This window comes from Capsicum annuum, chromosome 9 (genome assembly GCF_002878395.1).
Source record: "Capsicum annuum cultivar UCD-10X-F1 chromosome 9, UCD10Xv1.1, whole genome shotgun sequence".
Classification (NCBI taxonomy): Eukaryota; Viridiplantae; Streptophyta; class Magnoliopsida; order Solanales; family Solanaceae; genus Capsicum; species Capsicum annuum.
In genome coordinates, this window is record NC_061119.1 from 36,601,268 (window position 1) to 36,624,500 (window position 23,233).

The 23,233-nt window shown below is 34.0% G+C and overlaps 1 pseudogene; it reads left to right on the plus strand.

The window, feature by feature from the left end:
- Nucleotides 1-3,769, plus strand: LOC107842878 (annotated as a pseudogene).
- The last annotated feature ends 19,464 nt before the right edge of the window (nucleotides 3,770-23,233 follow it).

The following is a 23,233-nucleotide window of genomic DNA, read 5'->3' on the forward strand; positions in this document are numbered from 1 at the left end:
TTGATTATCAAATCATAAAAATAATTTTTTAAAAAAAAATTACTCCAATAATTCAATTATTTCGAAACAAGGACTAACCTGCTAGCACAGCCTTCGATATCTAGTAGATATCCTTAAACCCTGTCGGCGCCTCGGCAGGTAACCATTTCACCACAAAAGATGTCCGACATTCCACCGGAAGTAATCGACGAGATACTTTCTCGACTTCCAGTGAAGTCACTGTTAAGATTCAAGTGCGTATCGAAATCCTTCAAATCCCTTATTGACAGCCCCAAATTCATCCAAGCTCACCTCAAACAACAGTCACTGAAACCCAACTCAGATGGCAAACTCCTCATTCTCAACAAGAATCAAAAAAAACTTTTCTCTCTTGACGACTTCAACAGCTCAATTTTAAATACCCAACAACAGCCACAAGAACTTGAACACCCATTTTAACAACCCCATGATGAGATTCAGGTGCTGGGTTCTTGCAATGGTTTAGTTTTCTTGCCGAATAACGTGTGTGAAAATGGGATTTGGAATTTATCTACTAAGGTGTATGTTAAGTTGGATCGGTTTTGTAGGATTAGCCTGCCACGTGTACCTCCAAAGGGAGAAGGAAAGTATATGTTCTTCGATCAGATTTGTGGTGGGTTTGGGTATGATAGCTTACACGATGATTATAAGGTGGTTAGAATTGTTCAATGTGTTTTTTCTAATGGTAATTTGCTTTCTGAAACGATGATTTATAGTTTGAAGATGGGTGTGTGGAAGGATGGTGAAGATTGCCCTTATTGGTTGGTTAAGGAGGATTTTGGTACTTATGCTGCAGGTGCATTGTACTGGTTGGGGTTTAAGGAATCTCATGGGGAGTTGATTCTTGTGAGTCTTGATCTTGGAAGTGAGAGGTTTGAGCAGGTACTGTATCCTGAGAATTTGGGGAAGCCGTGCCGGTTGAATTTGGCCGCTTTGGGCGATTGCCTTTGCTTGCTTGCAGCTTCAGGGCACGTTGTTACTCGTATGGATGTGAAGAATCATGTTGATGTATGGGTGATGAAAGCTTACGGAGTGGAACAGTCTTGGGTTAAGTTGTTTACAGTTGAGCAGTTAGAGGGTCGTCAACATTTCAGTTATATGAGGCCAATTGCATATTCAATGACTGGTGGGGAGGTTCTTCTGGAAATGGATAATAGGAAGTTCCTTTGGTACAATCTTGAAAAGAAGTCTCTGAAACATGCTAAGATTGGTGGTGGATTGAACTCTTTTGAATCCTTTGTCAATTTCGGAACTCTTGTCCCGTTATATGGACGTGGAAATGAAAAGGATAGTAAGAAGGGGGCTTGAAGAAGGAGATGGCTCGGTGACAGACGAACTTTGAAGCAACTGTTGAGAAAAGTTAAATTTATAGAGGTAATCGAAATGCATGTTTAATCTAATATTACGACTTTTTGTTGCTTTTCCTTGACAATAGAAACTTAGCACACTTCTTATTTGTTCAAATTTTGCTACTAGCTGAATATGGAGCAAGGAGTTTAATTCTAAATCATGTTTGTCTTTTCCCAGTGAGATAAGGGAATGTGTTATTATAAAGTAAAATGTTTGGGGGACTTGTCAAAGTATCTTGCTGATATGTTACACCCTACATGAGTAATCGAATTTAATTCTGCATTTTACTTGAACGTTTATAAGTTTGACTGTAAGATTATCTTATCTTAGTTGACTACTTTTGCTGGTTGTCTAATCCTGCCCTCTCAATTCTAAAACGTTGTCGTAACATAGTCCAAGATAAATTCGAAAATCATCTTACTAATTCAGTTTCCTTAACTGTAAAAGAGAAATGACAGTCTGTAACGGACTACTTTTCAAAATTACAACTTGGGATGTGTAAACTATGTCGGTTCTTTTAATTCTCTATTACTTCTTAGTGACACTGATAATCCATCTATCCTATAATCTTGTGTCCAAGTTGACTCTTCAGTCAAATAGCATCAAGTCAAGATGCTTTTTCAAAATCATTGAATAGTTAAATATTCAGAATCCTCTACAGGATTGCACCCTTCGTGCATTTTATCATTTTTTTTGCCCGCCATCATAAAGTTTTTAAGAATTTGATCGTATGTTTAATTTTGATTGAAGCCACTTACCTTAGTACATGTTGTATAACTGCATAGTCTTGCTTGTAGTATGTGAAGTTATAAACAGCTACTCCTTGTAGAACTACTATGTGTGGATTCAATTCATTAATTCCTGAGTGATTAGTTGCTGCTTCATTTTTTGGGAACTATATTTCAACAAATGTTTGTTGAATATTCAATAGAAATTTATTTTGTAACTTCTTTTGGGTTATTTAATTTAATAGCATTACAGAAGCATTTTTTCTCCGAAAAAAAGAATCTCAAAACAAATAGTACGGAAGCATTTTTTGAGAGTAAGACCTGAACTTTCTGTACAATGGTATTCCATTTTGAAGTTATTTCTTGTTTTAACAGTTGAAGTATCAGTTTTCAAGTTTCTGAATTGCCACAATATGGAGGCCATCCAGGCTTTCTTTAACTTCATTCATACAGGTTAAATTCTAAAATCTGGGACACGTTAAATATAATTGCTAAAATAAAGTGGAGAAATAGTGGAAGACAAATTATTATGAAAAGTTTACTAAAGTAATGAGTTAAGAGCAAAAGTTGCACCAATTGTGTGGCCTAGTGGTTGATGCAGACCGTTAGTGACCAGAGTTTGAGTTTCAGCGGAGACAAAATAGTTATGTGATTTCTTCATATATGCCTAGCCATAATCGAACCATGTGGTGGAGGATACAGGTACCTAGTGGAATAGTTGAGGTGTGACTAAACTTGCCCAAGAAATAGAGAGATGGTGAGTGATGGGATGATTTGAGCAAAATATTGGCAGTTACTGGACTGTTTCATTGAGCTGCGCTGCCTTAGCAAATTAAAGCTGGGTTCTCATGTGGAAATACTCCCACTATACCATGGTAGAGTAATTCTTGTTTATATCTAGGAATAAGATGAGTTGTGGGAATGCGAATAGCCTTATTTGAAAAGTTTACAGTGGGCACCTGCCAATGCTGCTTTCTTTCTCTTTCAGTCTATATTCTATATACTAAACACTTCTAATGATATGAGTTTCAAGCTCTCATCAACATATGATGTTGTTAACTTGCTTTGTGCTTTTGCTACTAGTTTCTTCAATTTTTTGCACTTTACATTTCAAGCCGGGCCACTAATAGCTACAAGTGATCCATTCCATTGTCCGTGATTTCCAAAATAAAATGGTATGTAGATCTATTGGGATTTGTCGTGTTCTAAATATTTCTTCCATAGTCATTTGAAATAACTAATTAAGCAAGTAAACGGAATCCTTCTTGTGGATGAAGAAATGCATCCTTTGACATGTAGCTTTTGCAACCTAACGCTTATGCTTACCTGTTTACTTGTTTCTATATGCTATGTGATGCTTCCTCTGGTACTCGTTATATTTCTTTTCTTCTGTATATTCTTTGATATGTGTTACCTGAGATGGAGATCATTCGGAAATAGCTTCTCTACCTCCTCTCAAAGATATTTTTGTCGTTGCAGGGAGGGATATCTTCAGCCTAAGAAGGAAGAAAGAATAGTGAAGCCCCTTTAGCTTATCTCTGACTCTCCTCTATGCATATATGTATACTAGACATCGAAGGCCGTGCTTAGCACAGACCCAATATAATTATGTGACACAAACATAATTTAGATAATTAATTATTAAAATAATTTTAATTTTTAATTATTATAATTTATAATACTTTTTTTTTTATTCCAATTTAACTGACACTGATATAATTTGGAAAGCCAACTTATGTGGCATTAATATAATTTCGATAGTTAATCAAATATTTTATTGTGATTTATAGACATTGATATAATTTCGAAAGTCAACCTATATGGCACTATATAATTTTGATAATCAATCAAATATTTTATTATGATTTATAATATTTTTTCTTCTATTTCAATTTGAGTGACACTAATATAATTTTGAAAGTGAACTTATGTGGCACTACTATAATATCGACAGTCAATCAAATGTTTTATGTTAACATATCATTTTGGGTCCATTTATGAAATATTATTAATTTTCTAATATGACCGTAATAATTAATTAGGGGTCGTATAATAAAATGAAGATTGAAGAAGCTAAGAAGACATGTCTTAAATGACTTATAACAATTAATTAGAAGTGATATAATAAAATTATTATAAAAAATACTTGTGGAAAAAAGCATAAATGGGTGTCATATAAGACATCAAGTTAATTTATAAAATTAAATATTAATTTATTATCTTATGTCTATTTTATATTTTTTATTAAATATTATAAATTTTTAATACTTAAATAATCCGTAGTAATTAATTAGGGTTGATATAATAAAATCACGATTGAAGTAGCAAAGAAGACATGTCTTAAATGACTTATAACAACTAATTAAAAGTGATATAATAAAATTACTATAAAAAATATTTGTGAAAAAGCAAAAATGGACCTCATATAAGACATCAAATTAATTTAAAAAATCAAATAACAATTTATTATTTTGTCTATTCTATATTTTTTATTAAATATTATAAATTTTTAATACTTAAATAATCCGTAGTAATTAATTAGGGATATTATAGTTGTAACGACCTGAAAATTTGATGAAATATGTGAAATTTGTGATTTTATATGATTTGACTATTTTACGCCTCTCCATAGTTGCATTATGGTATTTCTGGGGTGTGGGAGTGATTGACATGATTTTTTATGCATTTTAGTATCATTTATGCAATATTGTGATTTTTTATGGCTTTAAGAGTCTTATTTTAGACTTATGTGAATATCTTTTGATCCGTGAAACGGATGGCCGAACAGACTACGCCAGCAGCTCTGGAATATCGATTTTAGGCTAGGTAGACCTTGGGTTTGGGTCCTGGTGCACCCGAGCTCATTTCGACCTATTGGTCGGAAAGTTGAAAAATTGAAAAGTTGGGTGTGGGACTCACTTTTGGTCGAAATGACCTCGTATGGAAAATCCGACTTCGCCAACAGATCCGGAATGTCGATTTTAGTGTGTTAGCATGTTTGGTATGATTTTACGGCTTTTAAATCTCATTTCAATCCTCGATTTGGAAAATTGTGATTTCGAGTTTCGGGGGTCAATTTTGTGAAAATAAATTTTCCTGGAAAATATGGTAGCGCCATCGCGTCCGGAACGTCGAATTTAGTGTGGTTGCATAGTTCGTTTGCATAAATCGGACTCTGAACGAATCCCGGACACCCCGTCGAAGTTCATTTCGACTTAGAAAAAAAAGACAGGATCAGTTATTGCAGAAAAATCTGCAATATATACCAGATTTTTCACCCTTTTTGACTCATTTTGCTCATTTTTTTCATCTTGCCTCTTGAGAGTTAAACCCTAAATATTTTGGGAGCCTAAAAGTGAAGTTTGTGGGAGCTTGGGAAGCTAAATTAACACCTATTTCTTGATTATATTATGGAATTAAGGTAAAAATTCACCATTTTCTTAGTAATTTCTCAAAATACCAAAAATCTTAGGGCATGATTTTAAACCCAAAGTTCACTAATTTTCACTTGAATAATACTTTTATCTTATAATTAGTAGTTTTTCATCAATTTAACCTTCAAAACAACTCCGGTTCTGGATTTTAACCCGAATTTTAAATATTTTACCCAGTAAAGCTCAAAAATGATTTTTCTTCAATTTGAATCTCATTTTTGACTCGATTTAACTTGGATTTTCAGCCGTAGGTTCCTAAAAATATGGGGAACATGTTTTTGAAGTAAAGTTCTGATTTTGTCCTTCTTTTTCGAAAACCCATTTTGAGGGTCTGTTTTGACCTCGAACCAAAAGTAATTAATATGGGTGTCGTTGGTTTTGTTTTGACGCGTAGATTTCATATTTGATAATTCTAGTGAAGTTCGAGATTGTTCGTAAAAGGTAAGGTTGCGGGTTCAAGTGTAGCGGATCGGTTTTGACTTTCGAGGTAGGTTATGGCTTAACTCTTCAAACTGGGTTGGGTAGTAAATGATGGTGCAAAATGCATGTTAAGAGTGAGAACTAATCATGAAAAATGGCTATCTATGTGTTGTGCCCGTGTGGGGGCCTATATGTGATGTAATTGTCGAAATTGAAATATTATGTGATATGTTTGACCGTGTGGGGTCCCATGTGATATTGATAGCCTTGAATACATGCGAAAAATTGTATTGTATTGTTTAATGTGGTACCATTGGTGTATTGTGATTATATTCATACTTTATTGGCATATAAGACAAGTGAAAATTCATGGATGAAATGAAAATAACGAGTGGATATTGGCTTATATGGTTGTGGAAATGTATCATTGTAGTTGGTTGTGGAAATACTTATTGTAATGGGTTGCGAGCATTACATCTTCATATCATACTCATTCAAGAAACATTGGTACCACCGTGGCAACATCTGAGAAACACTGGCAATACCTTTTTAAAAATATTGTAACACCTTATAAAACTCTTTCCGAGGAATATGCCGGAAAGAAGATATGAGATATGTGGACTGTATATGGGTTGACGAACCCCCCATGGGTCTTACGTCGGGAAGCTTTAGCTCCGTAGGTGTATACGGGAATTGTGCGACGATCCCGGAGGTTGTGCGACAACCTCGTGCATCATCATCATCATCATCATCATCATATACATTGTACTTATTTTATTGTGTTTATGTTGTGTTGTATTGCCTTATTGACTTGTCATCTATGTGTTTGTCTTACTTTCCTTTACTTGTATTTGATGATCTTGTATCTACATGTTCTCTCTTATTCTATTATATGTGACATAATGTATACTTGTGTTTCGTATCTTGTTGTATTTTTGTAATATATCTGAAATATACTAGAACTGTTAGTGCAAGCGGTGTGGGATATCGTTGTGGGATATTTTCTGATTGCAGGTGACGTGCCCTTAGTGTATCTTTTGTATGCTTTATTTATCACTTTGCTTGGTCAGCCTATGATACCTACTGAGTATAAGTGGACCGTACTCATGCCTACTGCACCCTTTCGGTGCAGGTCCTAGTTCGAGTGCGCCTCAGCTTACTTAATTCGGGCGATTATTGAAGCTTCTAAGGTAGCGGTTGGACATTCATACTAGTTATGTCTTTATTAGTATTCGGAGACAGTTATTATTCCTTTGTGGTTATTTTTCGATGTTTTTGACTCTTTGATTGTATTAGTAGTTCTTACACTATTGACACCTGATTTTAGGCATGATTGGTATTTTGGATAAGTTCTTTCCGCATTGTTATGATTATTTATATGGTTCGGCTTCATTCTAGAAGCCTTACCTTGGAGTATTTCTGTCTTTTTCTCTATTCGTATCAGTTTGGGTGATAGGCTTACTTGTCAAGGTACGCCGCGACAAGTGCCATCATGACCCTCGTTTTTGGGTCATGACAAATTGGTATCAAAGCGGCCAGGTTTCATTGGTCTCAATGGTGTAAGAACAGAATGTCTAATAGAGTCTCGCAGATTGGTACGTAGACGTTCGTATCTATCTTCGAGAAGCTACAGGATGTCTTTAAGAAACTTTCCTTATTTTATTCCTTATCGTGCGAATTCTTTCATACCCTGTATTCTGAGTTGTGTTTCACTCTTTCTATGCGAATGGAGTTGCTTACACCTCTTTTCAGTTGAGAGATGTAGGGAGAGATTATTGGATATCATTTGTTGGTTGTAGGCTTATTAATGCTTCTGAGTTATCATGGGATCAGTTTGTTGATGCCTTTCTGGAAAGATTTGTACCATTTTGTTTGAGATATCGTATGTGGGACGAGTTTGATCATATGGAGCTAGGCTCTATGACAGTTGTTGAGTATAAGGCATGCTTCCACGCCCTGTCCATATATGAGTTTGAGAAGATTCAAAAGTTTGTGAAAGGTTTGATTGTCTCCCTTCAGTTGGCTACATCTCAGATGGTTGTGTTTGATGGTTCTTTTCTGAGTATTATGGATCATGTTAAGGTGACAGAGGATATTCTTAGTGCATCTCAGGGAGGCACGCATTTTGATGAGTTCAGGAGTTAGCTTATTGAGGTAGAAATTTTAGAGGTTCTTGTGGATACCATGGTAGGCCAGTGCAGGTGATTTTATAGAGTGCAGGTGATCTTATAGAGTTCAGCTGGTGGATCTTTTTATTCATCTATTCAGGATGGTTGTTCGAGCTCAGTTGTACTTTCTTTTGTTGAGACTGGTCGTAGAGGTTGGTATGTGTGTAATGAGATTGGCCATGTGGCCAAGGACTGTTCTCGTCGTGTGTTTAGAGCTACTCTTTTTTCAGCAGTGGAAGGTAGGGGTTTCACCGGAGGTGTGAGAGGTAGAGATAGTGGAGGCTGTGGTGGTGGTTGTGGGGTTACTCAGCCAGTTTGTAGTCATGGGCTGTGTTATGCTATACCATCCAGACTTGGGGCAGAGGCTTCTGATGTTGTGATTACAAGTAACTTCCTCGTTTGTTTCAGACCTCCATCTGTATTATTTGATCCTGAATTGACTTTCTCCTATGTGTCTGTGTATTTTTCTTTGGTTTTTGATTCTGTAGTGAGCCTTCTACCATGCCTATTTGTGTATCTACCCCGGTAGGTGAATCTTTAGTGGTGGATCGGATGTGTTGATCTTGTGGTGTGACTTTTTTTGGGTGTGAGACTTTGGTAGACTTGCTTGTGTTAGATGTGGTCGATTTTTGTGTTATTTTGGGTATGGATTGGTTGGCTCCTTATCATGTTGTCTTAGATTGTTTTGCTAAGATTGTGACTTTAGCTTTAACGGGTGTGCCAAGAATAGCTTGGGAGGGTACACTTTATTTGGATCCTAAAAGGATTATATCTTATGTTCAGGCTCGTAAATTGGTTGAAAAAGGGATGTTTATCTTAGTTGACTTATTTCGTGACACCAGTGTTGTTTCACCTCCTACCTTGGATTCTGTCCGTGTTGTTCGTGAGTTTATGGAGGTGTTCCCTACGGACTTGCCTAGTATGCCTTCGGATCGAGATATTGATTTTATTATTGATGTTAAGTTAGGCACCAAGCCCATTTCTATTCCTCCTCATAGGATGACCCCAACAGAGTTGAAGGAACTGAAGAATCAGTTGTTGGAGTTGTTGGATAAGAGATTTATTCGACCTAGTGTTTTACCTTGGGGTGCATCTGTCTGAATGGGTATATGCGGATGTGTATTGATTATCGATAGTTGAATAAGATAATAGTTAAGAATAAGTATCCTCTTTCTCGCATTGATGATTTATTTGATCAGCTTCAGGGTGCTGCGATGTTTTCGAAGATTGATTTGCGGCTCGGTTATCACCAGTTGAGGATTAGGGCTTTGGATATTTTGAAAATAGCTTTTCAGACTCGATATGGTCATTATGAGTTCTTGGTCATGTCTTTTGGGTTGATTAATTCCCTACCGTGTTTGTGGAGTTGATGAACTGGGTGTTTCGGCTGTATCTCGACTCCTTGGTGATCGTATTTATAGATGATATCTTGGTTTATTTCAAGAGTGAGGCTGAGAAGGAAGAGTATTTGTGGATTCTGTTTTAGAGCTTGAGGGATGAGAAGTTGTATGCTAAGTTCTCTAAATGCGAGTTTTGGTTGGAGTCTGTTTCTTTCTTCGGTTATGTGGTGACTAAGGAAGGTATTATGGCTGATCCAACTAAGGTAGCAACGGTTCGTGATTGGCTAGACCTACTTCGGCCACCGAAATTCTGAGTTTTATTGGCTTGGCCGGTTATTATTAGTGTTTTGCTGAGGGTTTCTCTTCCATTGCAACTCCATTAACCAAGTTGACCCAGAAGAAGATCCTTTTTCAGTGGTCCGATGTTTGTGAGGTAGGCTTTCAAAATCTTAAGGATGCTATTGACTTCAGCTCCTATTTTGGCTTTGCTCAAGAAGAGCATTTTATTATCTTTTGTGATGCTTCAGGTGTTGGGTTAAGTGTTGTGTTGATGCAGGAGGGCAAAGTAATCGTGTACGCGTCTCGTCAAGATTGAAGCCTCATGAGAAGATTTATCTTACCCATGATTTGAAGTTGTGCGCAGTTGTGTTTGCCTTGAATTTTTGGGGGCACTACTTGTATGGATTCTATTGTGAGATCTTCTCAGATCATCGTAGCCTTTGGTACTCCTTTATCAGCAAGATCTTCTTAGGAGGCAGTGCCGTTGGCTTGAGTTGTTTAAGGATTATGACTTGACTGTTCTCTTCCATCAGGGCAAGGCTAATGTGGTGGGGGATGACTTGAGCCGAAAGTCGGCTAGCATGGGTAGCTTGGTGCATCTTTTGATTCAGGAGAGGCCATTGGCCTTAGTGGTTGAGTCTTTGGCTAACCAGATGGTTAGGCTTGATGCTTTGACACCAGGGCATGTTTTGGCATTTATGGAGGCTAGATCATCTTTGATAGAGTAGATTAGAGCTCATAAGTTTGACGACGTTGAATTGAGGTTGATTCGAGATAAGGTATAGAGTGGGGAGGCTAAGGAAGCCTCACTTAATTCGGATGGATTTTTGAGGATTGAAAGATGAGTTGTGTGTCGAGAGTGGTGATCAGATTAGGTTGATCTTGGGGGAGGCCCATTGTTTCAGATAGAAATCCAGGTCTAACTAAGATGTATCATGATTTGTGACAGCGCTACTGGTAGGGTGGTATGAGGCAAGATATAACGGATTTTGTGGCTCGTTGCCTATGTTGTCAGCAGGTGAAGGCCGAGCATTTGAAACCTAGTGGTTTGCTCCAGAGGTTACCGTTCCTGAGTGGAAGTGGGAATGGATCACTATGGACTTTATGACTGGTTTAACTCGTACATTTCATGGTTCTGATAGTGCTTGGGTCATCGTGGATCGATTGACCAAGTCAGCTCATTTTATTCTGGTTTGGGTCTCGTTCAGTGCTGAGAGGTTAGCTGCTATTGTCATTCATGAGATTGTGGGTCTTCATGGTGCGCAGGTGTCCATTATTTTAGATCGAGGTTTTGTGTTCACATTTCACTGTTGGAAGACTTTTCGGGATGAGTTAGATACTCGGGTTGATCTTAGCACAGTGTTTCACCCCCAAACTGATGGCCAATCAGAGCGGACTATCTAGGTTTTGGGAGGATATACTTCATGCATGCGCGATGGATTTTGGTGGCCAGTTGGAGCAACATTTGGCTTTAACAGAGTTTGCATATAGTAATAGTTACCATGCCAGTGTTGATATGGCTCCTTTTGAGGCGTTGTATGGTTGGCGTTGTCGCTCTCCATTAGGTTGGTTCAACGTTTCAGAGATGAGACCTCGAGGTACAGACTTTCTTCGTGAGTAGTTAGATAGAGTTCGAGTTATTCAGGATAGACTTAGAGCGACTTAGAGTAGGCAGAAGTGTTATGTTGATCGTAGACTTCGTGCCCTGAGATTTTGTGTTGGTGATCGTATTTTTCTTCGAGTTTCACCCTATGAAGGGTGTGATGAGGTTTGGGAAGATGGGCAAGCTTAGCCCCAGGTATATTGGTCCATTTGAGATTCTTCGGACTGTTGGTGATGTGGCTTATGGGTTGGATTTGCTCCCCGATCTATCAGTTGTTCATCCAAGTTTTTCATGTTTCTATGCTTTGTCGCTATACTCCTAATGAGTCACATATTATTCGTTAGGAGTCAGTTCAACTAGATCAGTGGTTTTCCTTTGTTAAGAAGCCAGTTTTCATTTTGGCTAGGGATGTTAGGCGATTGCACTCTAGATTGATCCCTGTGGTTAAGGTCCAGTGACGACATCTACCTATAGACTAGACTACATGGGAGCTTTTCATTGACTCAGGTATTTCTTTGCCTTAGTTCGAGGACGAACTAGATTTTTAGTGGTGGATGATGTAACGACCTGAAAATTTGATGAAATATGTGAAATTTATGATTTTATGTGATTTGACTATTTTACCCCTCCTCGTAGTTGCATTATGGTATTTCTGGGGTGTGGGAGTGATTGACAAGATTTTTAATGCATTTTAGTATCATTTATGCAATATTGTAGTTTTTTATGGCTTTAAGAGTCTTATTTTGCACTTATGTGGATATCTTTTGATCCGTGCGACGGATGGCAGAACGGACTGTGCCGGCAGCTTTGGAATATCAATTTTAGGCTAGGTAGACCTTGGGTTCGGGTCCTGGTGTACCCGAACTCATTTCGACCTAGTGGTCGGAAAGTTGAAAAATTGGAAAGTTGGGTGTGAGACCTTCTTTTGGTCGAAACAACCTTGTATGGAAAATCCGACTTCGCCAACAGATCCGGAATGTCTATTTTAGTGTGTTAGCATGTTTGGTATGGTTTTATGGCTTTTAACTCTCATTTCGACCCTCGATTTGGAAAATTGTGATTTCGGGTTTCGGGGGTCAATTTTGTGAAAATAATTTTTTCTGAAAAATCTGGTAGAGCCATCGCGTCCGAAACATCGAATTTAGTGTGGTTGCATAGTTCGTTTGCATAAATTGGACTCCGAACGAATTCCGGGCATCTCGTCGAAGTTCATTTCGACTTAGAAAAAAAGACAGCACCAGTTATTGCAGAAAAATCTGCAATGTATAGCAGATTTTTCACACTTTTTGGCCCATTTTGCTCGTTTTTTTCATCTTGCCTCTTGAGAGTTAAACCTTAAATATTTTAGGAGCTTAAAATTGAAGTTTGTGGGAGCTTGGAAAGCTAGATTAACACCTATTTCTTGATTATATTATGGAATTAAGGTAATAATTCACCTTTTCTTAGTAATTTCTTCATTAATTTCTCAAAACTCCAAAAATCTTAGGGCATGATTTTAAACCCAAATTTCACTAATTTTCACTTGAATAATACTTTTATCTTATAATTACAAATTTTTCATCAATTTAACCTTCAAAACAACTCCGATTCTGGATTTTAACCCAGATTTCAAATATTTTACCCGATAAAGCTCAAAAATGATTTTTCTTCGATTTGAATCTCATTTTTGATTTAACTTGGGTTTTCAGCTGTAGGTTCCTAAAAATATGGGGAACATGTTTTTGAAGTAAAGTTCTGATTTTGTCCTTCTTTTTCGAAAATCTATTTTAGGGGTCTGTTTTGACCTCGAACCAAAAGTAGTCAATATGGGTGTCGTTGATTTTGTTTTGACACGTAGATTTCATATTTGATGTTTCTAGTGAAGTTCAGGATTGTTCGTAAAAGGTAAGGTTGTGGGTTCAAGTGTAGCAGATCGATTTTGACTTTCGAAGTAGGTTATGACTTAACTCTTCAGACTAGGCTGGGTAGTAAATGATGATGCAAAATGCATGTTAAGGGTGGAAACTAATCATGAAAAATGACTATCTATGTGTTATGCCTGTGTGAGGGCCTATATGAGATGTAATTGTCGAAATTGAAATATTATGTGATGTGTTTGTTCGTGTGGGGTCCTATGTGATATTGATAGTCTTGAATACATGCGAACAATTGTATTGTAATTTATTGTTTAATGTGGTACCATTGGTGTATTGTGATTATAGTCATACTTTATTAGCATATAAGACAAGTGGAAATTCATGGATGAAATGAAAATAACGAGTGGATATTGGCTCATATGGTTGTGGAAATGTATCATTGTAGTTGGTTGTGGAAATACTTATTGTGATGGGTTGCGAGCATTACATCTTCATATCATACTAATTCAAGAAACATTGGTACCACCGTGGCAACATCTGAGAAACACTGATAACACCTTTTTAAAAATATTGTAACACCTTATAAAACCCTTTCCGAGGAATATGCCAGAAAGGAGATATGAGATATGTGGATGGTATATGGGTTGACGAACCCCCCATGGGTCCTATGTCGGGAAGCTTTAGTTCCGTAGGTGTATACGGGGATTGTGCGAAGATCCCGAAGGTTGTGCGACAACCTCGTGCATAATCATCATCATATACTTGTGTTTCGTATCTTGGTGTGTTTTTGTAATATATGTGAGATATACTAGAACTGTTAGTGCAAGCGGTGTGGGCTACCCTTGTGGGATATTTTCTGATTGCAGGTGACGTACCCTTAGTGTATATTTTGTATGCTTTATTTACCACTTTGCTTGGTCGGTCTATGATACCTACTAAGTACAAGTGGACCATACTCATGCCTACTGCAACCTTTTGGTGCAGGTCCTAGCTCGAGTGTGCCTCAGCTTACTTGATTCGGGCGATTGTTGGAGCTTTCAAGGTAGCGGTTGGACACTCATGCGTTCGAAGTTCACCTCTATCATTCTATACTAGTTATGTCTTTATTAGTATTCGGAGACAGTTATTATTCCTTTGTGGTTATTTTTTTGATGTATTTGACTCTTGGATTGTATTAGTAGTTCTTACACTATTGACATCTGGTTTTGAGCATGATTGGTATTTTGGATAAGTTCTTTCCGCATTGTTATGATTATTTATATAGTTCGATTTCATTCTAGAAACCTTACCTTGGGGTATTTCTGTCTTTTTCTCTATTCGCATCAGTTTGGGTGATAGGCTTACTTGTTAAGGTACGCCGCGACTAGTGCCATCATGACCCTCGTTTTTGGGTTGTGACAATAGTAAAATTACGATTGAAGCAGTTGAAGCAGACTGCACAAGCAGACATGTCGAAGACGTGTCTGCTTATCCCCACTTCTTATAGATTACTAGATTATTTTTTTTTGTTTAATAATATTTCATGATTTATTGTCAATTAAACATCTTATAAACCTTTTAAAATGAAAAAAAAATATCAATATACTTTTTGTGTTATGACAGAACAAAGACACATTTTCTTATATTATTTTTCTTTTTCATTATGTTTATTTATTTTGATTTTTTTCTTGAGATCTTAGTAAAAATATCTCAAAATTCTCTATCACTTTGTAATAATACTTATCATATTTGAAGCTATACATGATAAGTTACAGTATATTAATTTTTTTTTACCCGATTTACAGTATCATTATATAGGTTTCAAACTTTCTATTTTTATTTTTAAAAAGGTTGTACACCATTAAATTTAATAATTGATCAAATTATACTAAAAATATTATTTTTAACATAATTTCTTATTAAATTTAAAATATATAGTTATATTTCTTTAGTATTTTCAATTGTTTTAAAATATTTTGTTCCTTGATGATAGAAATTAATTATATTTCATACTTTTCTCTCGTTTTGTTTCCTTTTTCTTATTAAAAAAAATTCTTAATTATGTATTTATGTATATTGAATTTATGTAACACTAAATTCGTAGTGAATCGGATAAAGTATCAAACTAAGTTTGAGCATAGAAGAAGTATAATCCTACATAATGAAAGAAGTATACTCCTATATATATGAATTGACTATATATTTTTAATTTTTTTTTAAAATTATTTTCAAGTAGTGTATTAAAGAGGCAGGACTTTTCATTGAGAGTATTTTAATATTTTATCAGAAAACAACTTGGAACAAAATTTATAGTCTTTTTAATTGAATAATTGTCAACTAAATGCAACAACAGAAATTTAAAACTTGTTAAAATGATATTAATTTGAAAAAATATAATAAATATTAAATTATAGATTATCTTGAGAATTTTATTTTGGGTTATATGGTTAAGATGACAAGTAGTACATTTTAAAGAAGAAAGAAAAGATTGAATGAAAAATTGGACCACAAAAAGAGATAGGTTTTGGATGATGGATTTATATTTTATATTAATTTTTTATCCGATTTATGGTATTATTATATAGGTTTTAAAATTTTATTTTTAATTTTAAAAGAATTTTACACGACTAAATTTAAAAATTGATCAAATTGTCCCAAAAATATTATTTGTAACATAATTTCTTATTAAATTTAAAATGTATAGTTATACTCCTTTAGTATTTTTCAATTGTTTTAAAATTTTAGGTTCCTTTGTAATAGAAATTATTTATCTTTCATACTTTTCTCTTGTTTCGTTTCTTTGTTTATTGAAAGAATTCTTAAGCATATATTCATGTATTTTAAATTTATGTAACATTAAATTTTTAGTGAATTAGAAAAAGTATCAATTAAGTTTGATCGTAGATGAAGTAGTATACTCCTACATAATGATACTTCTCATGCTACATATATGAAATGACTATATGTTTTTCAAAATTTTCTTTCAAATTATTTTCAAGTAGTGTATTAAAGAGGGAGGCCTTTTCATATACAATTTGAGAGTATTTTTTCATTTTATTATCAAAAAATAACTTCGAATAAAATTTCATAATCTTTTTGATTGAATAATTGCCAACTGAATGCAACAATTGAAATTCAAAACTTGTAAAAATAATATTAATTTGATATAGTATAATAAACATTAAATTCTAGATTATTTTAAAAAATTTATTTTGGGCTATATAACTAAGGTGAGAAGTGTGAAGTAGTGCATTTTAAAGAAAAAGGAGAATAGATTGAATAAAAAATAGGGCCCACAAAAAGAGATGGATTATGGATGATGAATTTGTATTGTGAAATGACTAAAATGCCCTTGGTCGTCCCATCCCTCACTCTTCTATAAAGTAATTAGATAAGTATGTCCGTGCTTTGCACGAGACCAACATAAAAAGTATATATGTTTACTTCGAAAGATGAAATTAAAGAATAAAAATCCAGACAATTATTTTTCATGTGTTGAAAAATGATGGATGTTTTTAGAAATATTTTGGAGAAGAGAGGATATTTTTGAAGTGAGTTTAATGAATGCCGAAAAGACGATTTTAACCCTTGATCGTCCATGAACTCATCTTTATATATATATATATAAACATTCAACATCCATGATATTCAGCCACTACAACAACAACACAATATACCAGTATAGTCCCACAAAGTAGGATCTGGGAGTATAGAGTGTACGCAGACCTTACATCTACCTCGGATGTGAGCTAGAGTTGTTTTCGATCAATTCTAACTCAAGGCAAAAAGGGTCTGGAATGAAATTCAGCCATTAAAATAGAAAATCTGAAGAGAATTGAAAACAAATTTGAAAAAAAAAAAATTTACACACTTAGGGGTTGTTTGGTTAAAAACAAGTTATGATGAAACTAATTATGTTGGGATTAGTTTTACTTGGATTAGTTGTCCTCGGATTAGTTATCTGTTATTATCTTTTAGTGGTTGTTTGGTTTATGGTACTAAAAACAATACACATTACAATCTTTCTAAGAATAAATAGATTTTTTGCAAAGTACCCTTCATCTTATTTAGCTTAATTATTTTCCTTCATATTAAACCATACAAAAAAAAGTGAAAGTTACTATTTTTTTTTATTAACTTTAGTAGTTTCTTTTTCCTAAAAATATATATTAAGAAATTTATGTTGATATTTCTTAAACGTGTATGAAGCTTTAATATTTCATGTTAAATTACTTATTTATCCTAAATTCTATAAAATGTGAATGATCCCATTTTTTGTTTAAAAAAAGCATCATAAAAAAATGTGAAAAAGAATTACTCTCATTTTTCATTATTTATTATCATTAATATTTGAAAAGTTAAATTTTATTTTTTAAAAAACTTATATTTTCAAACATTGTTTGCTATATATAAACAATAACTTTTTATTTAATAATTAAGCATGTTCTAAGTTAGAAAGAGAAAGTCAAGATACTTTAATTACTTGTTCATGATAAATTTGTCTGAAAAATAAAATTTTGAAATAAGATTAATAAATATTTCTACAAAATAGAAAGACAATAAGCCCTTAAATCAATTTTGAATTTGATTGTATAAATAGTTTTTTACGGTGTCACTATCATTTTTCATGACTCATCGCTTTTGTAGCATTTAATAAGTTAAATAATTGTTCAAATTTATCAAAATGGATGAAAATTTGTAAAGTAATTAAAATTTAAATTACAGATAAAATTGACCAAAAAAAAATTTTGTGAGGACTACCAAAATGTCAAATTCTCTTTTGTGTATAGTAATGATTATGACACTAAAAGAAAGTTTTTTTTTTTCTTGAAATTGGTGGATGTTTCTAGAAATATTTTGGAGAATTTTTTTTTTCTTGAAATTGGTGGATGTTTCTAGAAATATTTTGGAGAAGGGAGGATATTTTTGAAGTGAGTTTAATGAATGCTGGAAAAAATGATTTTACCCGTGTTCGTCCTTCAACTCATCTTTCTATAATATCTATGTTCAAAGTAGGAATTTATTAAAATAAAAAATTAAGAATATTTGTATTATTGAAATAGTAGGGATCAATTTGGGAAATACTAATGTCTTGATATTTTAAGGGTCGAATAAGAAAGTTAACTAATAAAGAAAATCACAAAACATAATAATCTATGTAAAAATATAATGTGTTATAATGTATGCATTAAGATGTATAGCGGTATATAAATAACATGCTTGTAAGGTATTTTTATTTTATATCAAGAAGCTTAAAAAAAGAGTGAAAAAAGAGATATTTTCAAGTTAAATACCTTTACCCATGATAATGATTATAATTACAAGTTTGCCCTTGATCGTCCTTAACTCTCCTTTCTATATAGTAGAAATAATAATAATAATAATATATATATATATATATATATATATATATATATTATAAAGAAAAGGAGCAAAGGATAAAGCAACAAGAAGAAGCCACGTGGCTAACTACTGTTAATCCACGTGACAATTTTTAGGACAAAACTATTAAGTATTGTATTAAAAATTTTGTACTAAAGAATATTAAAAATTTGAATTTGAAAATAAAAGAGGAAAAAAAAAAGAGTACTACTAAGCTCTAAATATTAATTGATGTGTTATAAAATAATAAAGAACAAGAAAAAGAATAAAGAGAATAGAGAGGGTGATTCTTATTTCCTCTCTTGAGAGATGATTTACATTGAAGGAAGTCTTTCTATTTATAGGGGGAATTTGCCCCTAGTTTCACACTAAAAGACAAATACATCAAATCCTGATAGACATCAAATAGATCTTGATAGACATTCACTATAATTGATATATATCATAACACTCCCTCTTGAATGTCTAACAATACGCATATAGACTGCCTCATTAAAGACCTTACAAGGAAACTTAGTGGGACAAAACTTCGTAAGAGAAAAAGAGTACGCATATTAACTCCCCCTAATAAGAACATCCTTGAATCTTTGCATTCCGATCTTGTGCACCATCTTCTTGAAAATTATAGTTGGAGGAGACTTGGTGAATAAATCAGCCACATTATCACTTGAATGAATCTGTTGTATGTCAAAATCACCATTCTTTTGGAGCTCATGTGTATAGAAGAGCTTTGGTAAAATGTGCTTCGTTCTATCTCTTTTTATGAATCCACCTTTCAGTTGTGCTATGCATGCTGCATTATCTTCATATAAAATTGTGGGTACTTTGTCACATTTCAAGCCACATTTTTCTCGAATAAGATGTATTATAAACCTCAACCAAACACACTCTCGGCTTGCTTCATGAATAGCTATAATCTCAGTGTGATTTGATGAAGTGGCTACGATCAGTGGCAGAGCCAGGATATTCACAAAGGGGGTTCATAAGTGAACATACGAACTAACTGAAGGGGGTTCAACATCTAATATATATATACATAAAAAATAATTTTAACCATGCATATGTAACATAATTTTTCACCGAAGGGGGTTCAGATGAACCCCCTCGGCAAAGGGTAGATCTGTCACTGGCTATGATAGACTGCTTTGTTGATCTCTAAGATATGACAGTGCCCCCACATATGAATACATAGCCTATTTAAGATCAAGCTTTATGTGGGTCAGATAAGTACCCAGCATCAACATAACTAACAAGATCGAAACTGCAATCTTTTGAATTAAATAAGCCCATATCGGTAGTCCCCTTTAGATACCGTAATATGTGTTTGATCCCATTCTAATGTCTCCTAGTAGGAGCAAAACTATACCTTGCTAGAAAATTTACTAAAAAGGTAATATCAGGCCTTGTAGTAGTTTTAAGATACATTAGTGCACCAATTGCACTAAGATATGGTATTTTAGGACCAAGGAGTTCCTCATTCTTTTCTTGAGGTCGAAATGGATCCTTATTCACATCAAGTGATCAAACAACCATTGGATTACTTAATGGATGTGCTCCATCCATATAGAACCATTTCAACACCTTTTCTGTATAGGCAGATTGATGAACAAAGATACCGTTTGTCAAATGCTCAATTTGCAAACCAAGGCATCACATTTTTTTTTCGAGATTTTTCATATCAAATTCTTTTTTAGGTAATCAATTGTTTTTTGAAGCTCTATTGGCTTTTCAATAAGGTTTATGTCATCGACATAGACAACAAATATAACAAACTCCGACATTTTTTTCTTTATGAAAACACATGGGCAAATTTCATCATTCGTACAACCTTCTTTAGATAAATATTCACTAAGATGGTTATACCACATGCTTCCACATTGCTTCAAACCATACAATGATCTTTGCAATCTAATGGAATACAATCTAATGGAATATATTTCTCGAGGCTTTGAACTATATGCTTTGAGAATTTTAAATTCTGCGGAAATTTTCATGTATATCTCATTATCAAGTGATCCATATAGATAGGTTGTTACCACATCTATCAAATGTATTTCAAGTCTCTCATGGATAGTGAAACTAATAAGATAACGCAATGTTATTGCGTCCATAGCTGGTGAATATGTCTCATCATAATAGACACCAGGCCGTTGTGAAAATCCTTGTGCAACAAGGCGTGCTTTATACCTTTGTATTTCTTTTTTCTCATTTCTTTTTCGCACAAAGATCCATTTATAGCCAACAGGCTTAACACCATTAGGTGTTTGAGTTATAGGTCCAAAAACTTCACGTTTGGCAAGTGAATTCAATTCAGATTGAATTGCTTCTTACCATTTTGGCCAGTCATTTCTTTGTCGACATTCTGTGACAGATCGAGGTTCAAGATACTTTCTATCTTGCATGATTTTCGTTGCAACATTGTATGCAAAGACATGACCTACTACTATTTCAGATCGATTTAAATTAGTTTCAACATCACTTGAATTTATAGATAGTTCCTTATTTTTTTGAGTCTCAGGATCATTGATTCCTTTAGGAATATCAACATTGCTCAAATCTTGAGCTTCCACATGAGGATCTTTTGTAGTGTCATCTTGACCATTTGTTTTTTTTTTCTAGGATTTTGATCCTTAGAACCTAATGGTCTGCCACGCTTCAAGCGTGCTTTAGATTCATTAGCTATGACACTAGTGGATGGTCCTTTAGAGGCATCAATTTGAATTAGGACATTCTCTGTAGGAATATATGATTTGGTGATCCTTTTCAAATCAGTAAATGCGTCCGGCATTTGCAGATGAATAATGTTTTGTACTTCTTTCTCACAAATAAAAGTACGTGGATCAAGATGAGATAGTGATGAATTTTTCCACAAAATTTCTCTTTTGATGTTACTATCTTTCCCCCTTAATTTTGAAAAAACTATCTCATCAAATCGATAATCTACAAATCGAGCAGTGAACATATCTTCCGTTAATGGTTCAAGATAGCGAATAATGAAGGGTGATTCAAACCCAACATAAATTCCTAATCTTTTTTGGAGGCCCATCTTGGTGCGGTTTAATAGTGCTATAGACACATATGCACCACACCCAAAAATTCTCAAATGAGATATATTAGGCTCTTGACCTAAAACCAATTGCAATGGTGAAAATTTATGATAATTTGTCGGTCTAAGACGAATAAGTGTTGTAGCATGCAAAATTGCATGACCCCAAAAAGAAGTGGGCAACTTAGTTTTCATAAGCAATGGTCTTACTATCAACTTCAGACGTTTAATTAATGACTCAACAAGACCATTTTGTGTGTGAATATGGGGTACAAGATATTCCACTCTTATTCCAATCGATAAGCAATAGTCATTAAATTCTTGAGATGGAAATTCTGCAACATTATCAAGGCGAATAGACTTAATTTGATTATCGAGAAATTGTACTTGTAATCATATTATTTGTGCCAACAATTTTGCAAATGATAAGTTGCGAGATGACAAAAGGCAAACATAAGACCATTTAGATGAAGCATCTATTAGGATCATAAAGTATTTAAATGACCACTAGGTGGGTGAATGAGTCCACAAATATCCCCATTTATGCATTCCAAGAACGAGGGGGACTCAATCCCAACTTTTATTGGCGATGGCCTCACAAGCAGCTTGCCTTGATAACAAGCATTGCATGAAAATTCACCATTCGAAAGAACCTTCAAGTTCTTTAATGGATGCCCATTTGAATTTTATATCATTCGTCTTATCATAATTGATCCTGGATGTCTCAGACGATCATGCCAAAGTACGAAAGTATTGGAATCAGTAAACTTCTGGTTTCCTATAGAATGTGCCTCAATTGCACAAATCTTTGTCCAATACAGGCCAAAAGATAAAGCAGAGAACTTTTCAATAACACATGTCTGCCCAGAGACATTCTTGGTGATACCAAGATATTCAAGATTTATCTCATCAATTGTCTTGATATGATAACTGTTTCACAGATATCTTTAAAACTCATCAAGTTTCTCTGAGACTTGGGAGAAAATATGACATTATTTATGATGAGTTTAGTTTCCTTGGACAAGATTATAATGGCTTTTCCAAAGTCTTCAATCAAATTAGCACTACTAGAAATTATAGTGACATTAATCTTGCTCATGTTTAGATGAGAGAAATATTTCTTGTCTTTGAATATTGTATGTGTAGTGCCAGAATTAATCAAACATATATCTTCACAATTTAACAGCTTACTTTGAAAATTATCCATATCTTCAAATAAAATGACATACACCAAATAAGATATATATTAAATTTTTATACAAAGTGAAAGCTTATACTATAAAAAATTGTTAATCCGACATTACTAAGTAAATAAAAAAATATGTCCAAAAACTATTGAAATAATATAATACTTGATAAGGAATCTAATACGTAATATATTATTTATAATTAATAGTACGGAACAGTATCATGCTATACATACATAATAATATAATATTATTATATTATATTTTATCCAGTGCGTTAATATGCAAATATAATATTATTATATTATATTTTTTGAACACATATGGATAAGTAATGACTATATGTGAATATTATATTAAAAATATTAACATGTAAAACTAATATTAATATTAACATGCAAAACTAAAAATATTAATATGCAATAATGAACACAACAGAAGTT